This window comes from Dermacentor variabilis, chromosome 4 (genome assembly GCF_050947875.1).
Source record: "Dermacentor variabilis isolate Ectoservices chromosome 4, ASM5094787v1, whole genome shotgun sequence".
NCBI lineage: Eukaryota > Metazoa > Arthropoda > Arachnida > Ixodida > Ixodidae > Dermacentor > Dermacentor variabilis.
The window spans coordinates 8,196,319-8,210,763 of record NC_134571.1 but is presented as its reverse complement, the minus strand read 5'-3'; the positions used below and the strand labels follow the sequence as shown (position 1 = coordinate 8,210,763).

Sequence of the window (14,445 nt, the reverse complement as noted above, 5' to 3'; positions counted from 1 at the left end):
AGATTTCGGGCCCAATTTCTTTATTAACGTAATTGGAATACCATCGGGGCCTGCCGATGTGCTACTTGGTACCCTCTTCTCAGCCCTTTCCCACTCTTTTTGTCCAAGCGAAAGCACTGGGTTGACCGGGCTATCCCTCTCCGACGTACTGCATGTACCATTTCTCTGTTTTGTAAATTTTTCCCTCATCATGGTTCCTATATGCTCCATTGCCTCCTCTCCTTCTAACCGAGTACCTTGAGCTGTTACTATATACCTCTGCTCTAGGCTTGTCCTATTACCCAAGGAGTTCAGATGTTGCCAGAATTTTCTAGCTGCCTGTTTATCTTTCTTATTGCTTATTTTTGACAGCCATTGGGACCCTTTTGTCTTGATTTTCTCGTTGATCAAATAGGATGCTTCCCTTTTGCATTTTATGTAGTTTACCCATTTCCTCTCTACTTCTGCTTCAGGTTCTCCCTTACTTTTGGAATACCTGTGTTCCCTGGAGGCTTCCTGACGTTTCTTTATGGCCTTCTTAACCTCTTCATCCCACCAGCTCTTGAGTTTTCGTATCCCTTGCCTTGTTTTCCTGACTCGCGCCTTACCTAGCTCACGCTCAAATAGTCTCATTAACTTTGGGTAAGTCCAATCAGTTTCAGTACCCTCTGATATTTCCTCTTCAATTTGTTTGGCCGCTATTTCCACTTGGTCTTCTGAGTAAAAAAACACATCTGGCGTTTCCTCGCGCGTCGTTCGTGCTTTAGTTTCCCTCTTAAAACTCAACTTGATACGTTTGTGGTCGTTACCTATACTTCTGGAGCCCTGTTCATATATAATCTTGGCTCCTAATCTATCGTACATCCTATGTGACATTAACGCATAATCTATTGTCGAGTGTCGACCCCCTACCTCCTATGTTATGATCCCGTCACACTTTTCAGTAGAGTTACAGACAACTAAGTTAAGCCTCTCACACATATCTAGCAGCATGTTACCTGTAGAGTCTGTGTACCCATCCATATCTTCAACATGCGCATTCATGTCTCCTAATACAATTACTTCACATCCTTTTCCTAGCTCATTGATGTCCGCTGCTATACAGTCCAACATTTTTTTGTTTTCCTCTTTAGCATTTGATCCTGTCCAAAGGTATACAAAGCCTAGAAGTGTTTTCGCCCCTGCTACTTTTCCTTTTAGCCATAAATGCTCCTTGCATTCCTGTTTGACCCTTTGCCAATTTGTATTTTTATGAATGAGTGCTCCAATTCCCCCACCCTTTCTGCTACCCTGCACTCTGTTGCAGTATTCCCATGCATAATCAGGGTTACAGGGCGGTTGTTCCATGTCCCTAAGATGTGTCTCTACAAACCCATAAACCATTAAGTTCTCCTGTCTTAGTTGTTCTTCGATTTCCTCCCATTTTCGCCTATTTCTGCCACCTTGCATGTTAATGAACCCTATGTCTGACTTAATTTGGCTCTTGCGCTTATTCCTGTCACCTCTCCTACAGTACCGATGTTTGCGTGTTTGTGGCTCCTGCCTCGAATCGTCCACGCCTACACTGCTTCTTTCAGGGCTCTGGGGCTCCCTAAAAAAGCTGTTGCCTGGAGACCCATCCTGCCCCCTATCCTTTTGCCAGTGGCATCACTGTAGTGAATGCCATCCTGCACAAAAGGCCGGAAGCCGGTTCCGTACACGTCCCTGTTGACCTCCATCACGCTGTACCCGAGTCGTCCGCTCAGACTCCTAATGACCCGATTGGCCTCAATCACCCTCCTTTCTACCTGGTAAGCCTGGCCCTGGACCTCTGGGATAGTGCATATGGTCACATGCACCCTCCCGGAGGCCTCTCTAAGCTTACTCAGCCCAGTCTCAATGTGCCTCTCAAGGTCCAGGCTTCTTCCCTTAAGCACGTCACTGAGCCCAGAATGCATAATGACCAAGCTGTCGCTCTCCGTGCTGACCCCAACTACTTCCCGCGCCTTGGTCATTGCTTCCGCCATGCCCTTGCCCGCTTGCGCCTCCACCTGTACTCGCCCGTCCGCCTTCACTCTCGCCATCACGCCCGTTCGGCCCTCCCCACATTGGAGTCCCCTATCACCAGGACCCTTCTACGTGCAAACCGTTCGACTGCAGCCTGTGTCCGCTGCCCCTCCCGTTGCGCCCGCTGGCGCCCCTGTGGCTGCAGTGTCGCCTCACTCGGGGCGCGTTGTGCAGCTTCACTATAACTACGCCGTTTCACCGGCGGCGAGCTGAGGACGGCTTGCTCTGGCTCCCTGCCTCCCACTTCGCCTGTAGGTTCTACCCTACTTTCTGAGTTTTTGCCAGCACTTTGTTGTCCTGACCCGACCTTCTCCGCTGCCCGCGTCTCCAGCGCGTCGAGCCGCCTTTCCAGTTCGGCGCTCCTTTCTTTTTCTTCCTCAAGCTCGGCCACGGTCCTTACTAACTGCGCGGCCTGGGCCGCCTCCACCTTGACGAAATTGTCAACTTTCGCCTGCAGTGCTACCCGCTTCTCCTGTTCCTCCCTCAGGTCTGCCTTAAGCTCGTCGAACTTAGCCGCCCAATTCCCTTCCAGTTTTTGGACGGCTTCCCTGACGCCCTCGCACGACCTGCACGTGAAGCTAGACCCCTCCGCGTCTGCTAAATTCTGGAACTTAGTTTCATCGAGGAAGCACCATCGCAGGCACTCGTCGCACTGCACTTGCTCCCCGTCCCCCGCGGCCTTCACGTTCTTCGATTTCATCGCTAGGCCTACGTCCCTAGGCCCAACGAGGAAGTTCGCCAAATCACTCAAGCAAAGCCGACCTCGACCGCTATTCCAAACTAAAATAAAGAATTATCAGTCCCTACCCCATGTAAGAATCCGAGGAGCTAGCTGAAGGAAATAACTAAGCCTATCAATAGGTCCCTCCTACCAACTAGGCCTAACGGGGGAGCCGCCAGACCTAGACAAAGCCGGTACGTTTGCTACTCTTACCAAGAATTCAAAATTTGCGCCTCTACTCCATGCAACAGAAAACACTTCAAAACACTAGCTAATAAAGATAAAAAAGTACTTAGCTACGAACGAAGTCGCTGAAGCCTCGACCACAGGAGCGTCCGTACGAACAGCTTACGACACTGGCCAAGTGGGCCACTGGTCACTGGTCCAAGACCTCAAACTCGACTTGGGCGCCACTACTATACCCTACTATACCCTATACCTCAAGCGCCTCAGGGCGTAGGGGTAGGTAGAAACAGTGTAGAAAGTGCAACAATAGAGGCTGACGCCAATAAAATGGCCACTAGGAGGTCCAGGAAGAAAACTACAAAGAAATTTAACACCAGGATCAGGTACATAAACATGCAAGGCGGTAGAAAGAGAGCGAGGTGGTTAGAAATAGAACAGCATTTAAACGACGAAGAAGTAGGTGCATACGCGCTATACTAAACATCTCAAGGACCTAGAAGACCCACCGTTTATTGAAGGCAACGTCTGGGAAGGGAGCAATATAACAACAACGGAGAGGAAGGGAGGAGGAGTAGGTATGCTCATACACCAAGGAACAAATTGGCAAAGAATAAAATTAACTTGCAAAGAACATGTCTGGGTATCAGGTACAATTGCCGGTAAAAAGGCATGGCTAGTAGTAGTTTATTTAGGGACAGGGGACAAATGCAGGCAAGAGAACAAAGACCTAGTGAAGTTTCTCGATGACGATATAAAGCAGTTTGGAGAAGGTGCCGATATTTGTCTGTTGGGTGACATGAATGGCCACATCGAGGATCTGGATGGATACACAGATTGTAATGGCAAGTTGATGCTAGACTTCTGTGAGCGACACAACCTAGTTATAGTAAATAGAGAAACTAAGTGTGAGGGACAAATCACGTGGGAGTCCCGTAACAGACAAACGACCATTGACTACTGCTTAATGTCGCAGGGGTTGTATAGCAAGCTCTCAATAATGGAAATAGACGAAGAGGGGAAGTACAGCCTCGGAAGTGATCATAAGCGTATTAGTCTACAGTTGGGAGCCCTACTCAAAAGAGAAATGCAAGGAAGTCAAAAAGAGTACGCAAAATTAAATGACGAACAAATAGCACAAATAGCGGCTGGCATAGAGGAAACAATAGAGAAACATCCCATGGAAATGTGGGATTATAATCAGTAAGAACTACTCATTAGTTCAAAAATAAAAGAAGTAAGAGGAGTAAACCGCTGGAGAGGAAATAGGAAACCGCGAAGTTGGTGGAAAAAGGAAATAAGAGAGGCCACCGAACAACGACGGTGGGCATCTCGGGAACACAGAGAAGCAAAGAGGGCGCAGTTATCTGCAGAGGAAATAGGCCAAAAATGGGAATATTATCGGCAAAAGAAACAACAAGTGCAGGTCCTCGTCCAGGCTAAAATAAAGCAGTCCTCTGATCGCTGGCTGGCTGAAGTTCGCGATGCAACTAAAGGGGGGTCAAGAAAATTCTGGAACCATATAAGCTGGCTGGGTAAAGCGAATCACAGAAAACAGGAACAGATTCACGATGCCGAAGGAAATTGTTTAGAGGGAGATGACGCTGTGAACTACATTGGTTCAGTTATAGCAGAGTCATTTAGGAAGGACGATAGGGTAATCGCCCCAAATGAGGGAGCAACACAGAATAGCATAATAGAAAACAGCTTAGAACTGACCAATCTTAACTGGAAAAAGGCGGAAGCAAATGTTCCAAAATGCACGTCCGCGGGGATAGACGAAATTCCAATCAAGTTAATTAATGAATTTGGCCCAAGAAGCAAGGAAACGCTGATAAAAGCATTGGAGGCAGTCATAATAAATAAGGAAATTCCGCATAGCTGGAAACAGAGTAAAATGAATTTGATTTATAAAGGGAAAGGTGATAAGAACATAAAATCCTTCCGACCAATTACGATAACATGAGTTATATATAGGCTGGCGATGCAGGCGGTGAAATTAAAAATGCAGTCATGGGTAGAAAGTAATGGAATACTCGGAGAACTTCAGAACGGTTTCAGAAGTGGTAGGCGCTTAGATGATAGCCTGTTCGTGCTTACCCAGTGCATAGAAATAGCTAAGGCGGAAAATAGAACTCTGTATTTAGCCTTCCTGGACATAAGTGGTGCATATGGCAATGTGAACAGGGAACTCCTGTGGAACATATTAAAAGCTGAAGGTATCGGTCATGAGGTAATTGATTTTCTACAGGAAATATATCGAGAAAATAATGTTGAAATAACATGGGAAGGAATTAAGAGTACGACAACTGTCGAGGTTCACAAAGGATTAAGACAAGGTTGTCCTCTATCACCGCTGCTGTTCATGCTTTATATGATAAGCACAGAAATAAGGTTACAACGAAGCAATCTACGGTATAATCTGTCGCACAGATTAGGCGAAAAGGTTGTGGAGCAACGACTACCGGGTTTAATGTATGCGGACGATATTGTACTGTTAGCGGATAGCCAGGAAGATTTGCAAACTCTGGTTAATTACTGTGGAGACGAAGGAGACAGTTTAGGTTTCAGTTTTAGTGCAGTTAAGTCCGGTGGGATGTTTTTCAACGATACAACTGATCAGGAACTTACAATACAAGGCCATGAAATACCCCGAGTGGCCGAATACAAATATCTCGAGGTATAGATAAACAAAGGGCAGATGTACACGGAAAAGCACGAACAGTCTCTCATAGCAAAAGGGCGAAGAGATGCCGGGATAACGAAACATAGGGCATTGTGGGGGTACAACAGGTATGAGGTACTGAGAGGTATTTGGAAGGGAGTAATGGTGCCGGGGCTTACTTTCGGGAATGCGGTCCTGTGTTTAAGGGCAGAGGTACAGTCGAGACTAGAAGTAAATCAGAGAGCTGTGGGAAGGTTAGCACTAGGTGCCCACGGGAAAACCACAAACGAAGCAGTACAGGGGGATATGGGCTGGGCATCGTTCGAAGCGCGGGAAGCTCAGAGTAAAATCCTATACGAAAAACGTCTGAGGAAATTGGACGATAACAGGTGGGCAGCTAAGGTATTTAAATACCTATACAGAAAGAGCGTTGACTGACAATGGCGGAAAAGAACTAGGAAGCTAACCAGTAAGTATGCCAGACACGAGGACGAAGAAAGACAGAGCATTAAACGACAGGTTAAAAACGCGGAAGGTAAAAATTGGATAAATTCAATGGAAAAGAAGCATAGTGTGGAACTATATCGAAACTGGAAACAGCAGATCGGGAAGGAAGCGTTTTATGATAACTCAAGAGGCAGTGCCCTACTCTTTGAAGCTAGATCAGGATGTCTTAGAACGCGGAGTTATAAAAAGAAATTTAACGAAGAAGAAGACACATGTACTGTGTGTGGTAAATATGTAGAAACAATGGAACACCTCATACTAAAATGTGATGGTATCAAGCCCGATGTGGATGCGGCCACAGTCACCCTTCCCGAGGCCCTAGGGTTCAGAGATAATAATAGTCATCTAAATAAATATGCGGTGGAAATTATCAAAAGGCGATTGGAGGATTGGTGGCTCAAAAGCAGAGAGGTGACATAAGGTTAAAAGAGTAGGAAGACGTATTTAAAGAAAATCGAGAAATTCAATAACACAAAACACAGAAAAAAAATTAAAATCTGAGCATGGTGGCAACTGCCATCACCCCGTTTCAAAGGGGACGCTCCTACCTTCCTTCCATCCATCCATCCATCCATCCTCCGGCGCAAGACCTCCATGGTTTCCCGTAGCGCTGTTCCGTCGGTCTTGCCTGTATTCTCCGAAGCGCAAGAAAAACTGCAGGTCCAAGACGGGGCGGTGAGTGCGGCATTTCGTTTTCACGAAGGAGAAGCTACAAATGGTGCGAATATGTACAGCCATGACATACAGTTGCCATCGTAGTAGTACGCAACGACGCCGGCAGCGCTAGCCCTCAGCAGCAGGTCACGTTCATCAGTGCTTAAATCGCTGAAGTCCAGCCCAGCATCGCGAGCCAATGTGTCGTTGTCAGGGTCGTCCATCGCAACGAGCGTCAAAGTTAGCGTCATAAAGTAAAGAGCCAGCTTATCGTCGCGCGCTTTCCCTTCCGCTAGCCACCATAGTTCCGCTTTCGCGCTGCTGTTGGCTCTGTCTTGGCCCTGTTTCTGGCCGCGCGTTTGCGTTTTGCACAGAAAAGCCGTAGCGCCGTCTGCGGGCGCCGTTTTACTAACCGATGGCGCAACGTCACTATGAGACCATGACGTCACCACTTCTCGATCGGTGGGCGGGCGATTTGAACTGCGCTAGAGGTACGCGGACGCTTCATAACGCATTTTCTCTTTAAATAAGTCTCTTCTTCGCATGAAACAAGCGTTTTGAGGTTTCTGGGATGGTATTGCAACATTCCACGTTGACTTAATATTAACCTTTAGTGTCCCTTTAAAGCACTTCAGTACGTCTCACAGAACCGTTTTCAACTTAGAAGACGCCACGTCATACTAAACAGACCACACGAACGCGAAGACAAACCCCGAGCGTATACGTGCCACGCAAAACGGAGCGCTCGCCCAAGGAAGCATGCCAACTGCCCACAGAGGCGCCCATGAAAAAACGGTCTGTACTTCTCATCACCATGTTCTTCCCTCGACAAGCATCGCGCACCGCCTCCCTCCTTCCTGGCCTCACACTGTGCATCCGCTTGACTTGGGAGTTTGTAGTTCGGCACAGCTTGTGAGCGGCATAAGGATGAAAACTGCAACGAGAATAAATTTGCGACCTTGCGGTGGATAAACATTCCATGAGATTCGGCGTATGCTGCATAGCATGAAAGTGAGGAACAGTATACGCATCACCATTAATCGTAAATCGTTCAGCGTTTCACTAAAGCTTTGCATCGCATAGATTCCAACATGTGGATTGGATCTGCGCACCCGTGTTCTCAATCAGGCCCGCACAGCAGGCGCGGTATTCTCCCCCCACCCCCACCCCCCACGTCAGCGGGAACTCCTGCGTGCGTGGGGGAAAGCTTTGCGTCCAGGACACGCGCGGTTATTTTGGGCCGATGGCGGCGACCACGCGGCAGCAAACAGAGAGGACGTCAGCTTTGCCGCCAAGGTGGCTCGAACTGGGAGGCAGAGTGCGGGGTATTTCCCTTGCCCGGAAGTGTTGAGATAGGGCGCTGCGGTCGCGGAAACTGGTCAGCTGTCGAGAGTAGTTACGTTCATAGGTTACCGTTCCACGTGATTTTGCAGAGCTCCTCGTGTTAGCGCGCCTTAATCATTAAGGATGCCGTCAAACTAGAAAAATCCTCCTTCATCAGTAACCAACAAAGAAAAACTAGAAAAAGTTCAGTCCATGGCGGCAAGATATGTACTAGATATAGCAATGTATGACAGGCAGTTTAGTGCAACTAAATCTAAGGCAATGCTAAACTGGCAATCTCTCCAGCACCGAAGAGCGTCGTTTCGACTGAAGCTTTTACACAGCATATATCACTCTCATACTCGAATTCCACGTGACGTGTACATAAACCAGCCTCACTACACATCAGCACGCAAAGATCATGAACAGAGGATAAGAGAATACAAATGTAATACATCGGCCTTTAGCAGCTCGTTTTTCCCAAGAACCATCAGTCAGTGGAACCGACTTCCTTCCTCAGTTGTAGGAATTTCTTGTCCTAACAAGTTCTTTTCTGCATTAAAAGCAATAGAATCTTTTGATCCCTAAGGCTTGATAAATTTCCCGTGTACGTCTAGCAATCATCATGACCTATGAACAATCCCAGCTGCAAATCACATTTTCTTTTAGTGCCTCTTTTTTCACCTTGTCGCACTGTATCTTAATCACTGCATTGTTTTTTTTTTTCAACTTATTATTCGATTTTTTTTTCTTTTTCCTTTTTGATTATGAGTCTCTGTAATCATTGTGCTTTATGTACTTTGTTTTTTCAAATGTTGCATGTGACATCTGCAACGTGCCTGTGTCCGACATGGCCGCGTGCAACTTGACTGTGTGCTTTTTTTTTTTTTTTGCCGGCCTATAATAGTGTTGTTGACTTACACAAATTTATGCAAACCTGCAATTTTTATGCTTGTTTTTCATCTGTACCTTCCCCCCCCCCTTCTGTAATGTCTGAATGGGTGCTGTGGATACTAAATAAATAAATAAATAAATAAAAACGAAAAAAGAAAACAAAGAAAGCTCAGCGATGGTGTTTTGTGTCTCAATGCAATTCGGGGTACAAATCGTTGCAGCACGTTGCTGCGCCGCCTGCGCTTGGCGAAAAATCTTAATCTTTTAGTTTTTAATGGGATACTCCCTTACGGCGGTGTTTTGTGTATCGCGTAACCATTATCATTTATGGTCCTTTGGCCCTATACACCACGTGTCATTGCCGCGACCGTCATCTTTTACAATCGTTTCATCGCCTTTTGTCTGGTTACCGTGTGATTGTCGAGAACGTGCGTTGCGCTGCCAGATTTGCGTATATATTGTGTTTCTGACAATAAAGCATCAGTTGTTAGTAAGCGCTCGTCCGTGTCTCTTCTTGTGTCGTCTGTTTGGCGCTTTAGTACATTAGTAACATGCACCAACTAGCCCAACAAAATGTTCTGCTGGTAGAAGTCGGAGATCCGAAAGAAGAACGTCTGGCAGCTCGCGACTTGCGTGGAGATAGCGCAAGTGTTGACGTAGAAGTGATTCTCACGCTGAAGGATGGCAGAGCTGCTCCTGCAAAACTTCGGTAGACCATGCATGTTATGTACCTGCGATGTTTACCGGGAAACGCTGGCGGCGAACGCTATGCACGACGGCGAGCTTTCTGGTAGAAACGCGGCCACTTACGTGGGTCGATCCCGGAAGTAGTGAACAGCCAAGCATCATTTTCAGATTTCTGTTATTGTTTCGCACTTCTAATAAAAAATTTAAGTCTGAGAAGATTTAACATAAAAAGTACGCGCTGTCGGTGTTTTCTTTCATGTCATTTGTTTGCGGACTGTCATTCTCAGGAATAACTTTGTCAAGAATGTAAGATAAGGTATGAACTATTTTAGCAATAGAATGGTGTGGCAATATAATTCGCATATACCGCATGTCATATAGCAAGGCGTGTCATATATATATGCCTAGATATATACGGAAACTTTCGCACACGGACAACTCCGCCGACGCCGGATTTTCTGCGACACGGGACCCTAGCTTAACGCTTATAATCCGCCTTTTTCATCTTCCTGTGCTGCCCTCTGCCGCAAGCCGCTGAAAATGTTTTGGAAGGGTCCCGGGGCTTTCGCCGGTTGATTTGTGTACCTGCGCCCACGTTGAGTGCGCGTCGATTTTGCGTTTCGTGGATCGCGAATCATTATTAATGGTTTCTTCGGGACAGCATGTCGTTCCTGGAAGCCATGTAGCACTCGCCGACTGCTGGGTGGGCAGGCCCGAGTGCGCTGTTCTGCGAACGGTGCGCCGATAAAGGCACGCTGAGTTCCGTTTGGCGACAAGGCTGCCTTGGAATGTGCCACTGATTTCTGCACTTGGACATCGCTTTTTGCATTCTTCTTACACATTATTTAGACATTTCGCATATTCAAGGATTTATCAAAGCGATGCACTTGTTTACGTCGACATCTACAGCCGCAGATCGTTATCGTCAAATATTGTGGAAAAGGTGCATCGCTAATATGAAATAGTGTCAAAACGTAGCAAGACATGCATATCTGCGCATATGTGTCTTGTTGTTACACCCAGAGACGACTCAATGTGAGCGGCCGAACCACTTAAACACGGCTAGTATGTTCCAAATACCATATTAGCTGTTAGGCTATTTCTGATCCTCGATTTTCTTTAAAGGGACACTAAAGGTTACTATTAAGTCAACGTGGACTGTTGAAATGCCAGCCCAGAAACCTCGAAACGCTTGTTTCATGCGAAGAAGAGACTTATTTAAATAGAAAATGCGTTATGAAGCGTCCGCGTACCTCTAGCGCAGTTCAAATCGCCCGCCCTCCGATCGAGGAGCGGTGACGTCATGGTCTCATAGTGACGTTGCGCCATCGGTTAGTAAAACGGCGCCCGCAGACGGCGCTACGGCTTTTCTGCGCAAAACGCAAACGCGCGGCCAGAAACAGCCAAGACAGAGCCGACAGCAGCACGAAAGCGGAACTATGGTGGCTAGCGGAAGAGAAAGCGCGCGACGATAAGCTGGTTCTTTATTTTATGACGCTAACTTTGACGCTCGTTGCAATGGACAACCCTGACAATGACACATTGGCTCGCGATACTGGGCTCGACTTCAGCGATTTAAGCACTGATGAACGTGACCTGCTGCTGAGGGCTCGAGCTGTCGGTGTCGTTGCGTACTACTACGACAGCAATTGTATGTCATGGCTGTACATATTCGCATACTTGTAGCTCTTCCTTCGTGAAAACCAAATGCCGCACTCACTGTCCCATCTTCGACCTGCAGTTGTTCTTGCGCTTAGGAGAATACAGGCAAGACCTACGAAACAGCGCTACGGGAAACCATTCCTTTGAAAGGCACTCCACACGACTTCAGTAAGTCGGCGTTGAACTCGTAATCCTCTGGACGAAAGTGCAGCGAGCACACTATGCGATTTTTCGGCTCTTTGCCAACGCGCTGTGGCAGAGGTACGGCACTTAACCACTTCGAACGGGGAGATTCACTCGTTGGCACACAGTGATAAGTAACGTTGGATTCGCCACTGCAACTGCCCTTGGCCAAGTTCCGCGGACCGTTCGCGCATCCCACGACATCACATGGACGTGGCATTCTCGTTGCTTGTTCCAAATGCAAGTTTCGCGAGCCAGCAGAACCAGCGCGGTACGACGCGATAACGAAACAACTGAAACTCCAAAGCGTGTGCGGCGCAGAGTCGAGCGAAAACGAAACCTTTCGACCACCCATACTACTGAAGGGTAACGTCAAAATGTTATTTTTTTTCTTAGAATCGAACAGAAGTAGACAAGTAGCATTTTCTTCCGTCTTATAACCTAATGAAATGAACTTTTTAATATGATCTTTTTAATACGAGTAGTTGAGTACTAGTGACAAATTATGATGAGGAGTGCCTTCGTCATCGGGCTAGTACCGGAATGTCGCTGGGGGGTCTCAAATCGTGTCATGCATTTATCTCAATAGAGAGTTTTAGAATAGGGGCCCCAAAGAGCTTTGCGGGTGTTAGCGTTGGGGCACGTAGGCGTGAAGAGCTTTAAAATAGGGTTTTACGTTTGCGGATAGCGTCTTGCGCTGACAGCGCCACTACGGCGTCAAAGAAAATCTATTAGAAATAATTAAATAAAATATACCATTTTATGATAGGAATAATAATTTTGACTTGCGTGTATTCGCGTTTAATTACAATTTAGAGGCTATTCTGTAAGCAGCAAACAATTAGTTGCGCTTAGTTTTGAGCAAATCAACTTCACTAGCCTTCACCAAACAAGCTTAGCCGCGTTAGGCCTACGAGCCATAAAATTCACAAACGAATTCAAAATCAGCGGCGTCTAATGAGTCAATCTTCATAACACACGCTAGTTGAGAGAAAGCGATAACCACAGTCACTTCTCCTAGCTTGCGAACTTCACGCGTTACCGCGAATCGAACCCAGTTTTGTGCTAGGTTAGAGCCGTCGCTTCGATGGGTGCCGCCATGTTTGCCGACGCAAAGCTTTTGGGGCCGCTATTCGGGCTCCCGCTAAATCGGTGAAATAGCGTTCCCAACGCAAAACCCAAACGCAGTTTGCATCTTGCGCATGCGCAGTCACTTCGACGCTATTTCTTTGGGGCCCCTATTCTAAAACTCTCTAATTTCTCGGTTACTAAAGATATGTTTGCGATTATATTGACGCCTTAGACGTTCTAGAGCATTGCTTTATCACTTTAACTCGACTTAATAGTAGTGTCCCTTTATCTCCATCATACTTATAGTTTTAGCGTGCTATCACAGAGCATTTTTAGAGAAAACTGTGCTCGAGTAAGTGCTCATTTGTAGGCCGTGTTTCCTCACGAGAACGCGCGGATGCCATCGTTCACACGGCGTTGGTATAACTGAGCGAGGCGGTACTTTATGCTGCTGTATACTGAATACACAGTCTCTTGTTTGCCGCTCGACGAAGAGGGAAATAGTGCATCTCTGAGATTGAGAAATGTGTCGGCAAAGCAACACGTACAGGCCCACCCACATACGTAGCGAATGCGACCGACAGCCTACAGGTACGGTGACGTACAGATGTTGGCTTCAAGTTGACTTCAAATAGCTAAGGCCAGAACTGAATTATAAAAGCAGTTTCGCTCGACCTAACTGCTTACATTTCAGTTCAGGTCCGCCGGTAGCGGGTGAACGAACTCGACGGCGCCAGGTTAACCTTCGCTGAACAGGACCGACATTGGCTCGAACTTCATGAGCACGGCTTCAGAGGGTTAAAGCTTGCGCATTTCAACTTGGTAGGCGTGTCTGACTCCTTTTGAGCACGATTAATTATATATACAAGCGAAGACGCTGTCGCTATCGTGTTGTCTGTTCGACGGCCGATCATACGGGGTTCGGTCGAACGATGGTCGGCACGCTGATTTTGCCGGTGCCGTCGACAAGAAAGCCCGTCGCAGTACAACTCGCGCTCGTCGGTTGCAACGTTGTCGACCTGGTATGATAAAATCGTTTCAGTGAGGCACAATAGTTGGTCAATCGTTGGAGTGAGCGTCTTGGCGGTCTCGTATTGACACAGTGTTGCTGCGCCTTACGAGTACGTGCAGTCAGGCACGCGCTGCCACCACCAGCAAGCGAGGGCCGACGCTGCATGAAGACTTCGTCAGCAACGTGGTGTCCTCCCAAGTGTATACCGCACGGGTATTTCGCTAGATTTGCCAGCCATCGATGCAAGGCGGCAACTACCCGGCTCACAGTGCGGTCCGGACAGCTCGGACGGCCGCTTTCTCCTTTAAAGTGGACTACGCTACGCACGTTTTCGGCACCGCACCGACGTCGAGCAACCGCTGGAGTTTCAACCCCGTCTCGACGCAGTACACGGGACTAGTGTTCGCAGCAGCCCGAGCGCTTCTTCTTTTTTCTTTCGGGGGATTTTCCGGCGCGCGGCCACGCGCGCGATCCTTCCAAAACGTTTCGCGACTAATTCGCTAGGGCAGGGCACATGCGCCGTCGCGCCGTGAAATAGGCGGATTGTGCAGAAACCGTCGACGACCATTGCCAATGTAAAAAGCCCGGAATACATGGAGCGTTCTTGAGGCGATTTTCGCCTCACGGCGCCGATTTGACGCCCGGCGTCGAGAAAAACGCCCGCCGCCGCCGATCAGGACCGGCTAGATTTTGGCGCGGCGCGCACGCGTCTGACGCTACCGGAAGTGCCTGTCGGAGTCACTTCCGTCTCTTTTCGGCGGGAGCGGCCAGCCGTCTCACCGTTCCTTGCCGTCCCTTGAACACTTCGCGCGCGTGCGCTGAAATTCTTCTCAATCCGCACACCCCATAGAGTTTCTC

General features: G+C 47.7%; 1 protein-coding gene across 2 annotated transcripts in view; it reads right to left on the bottom strand.

The window, feature by feature from the left end:
• LOC142578633 (uncharacterized) overlaps positions 1–14,445 on the bottom strand; it is a 174,054-nt gene that overhangs the window by 146,054 nt on the left and 13,555 nt on the right. The window contains exon 2 of one of the 2 annotated variants that reach the window (XM_075688061.1): positions 7,569–7,689. The exons of the other annotated variant lie outside the window; for it this stretch is intronic. The gene's annotated coding sequence lies outside the window, so the exon portion shown is untranslated. The remainder of the gene's footprint in view (positions 1–7,568; positions 7,690–14,445) is intronic. 2 annotated transcript variants of the gene reach the window in all.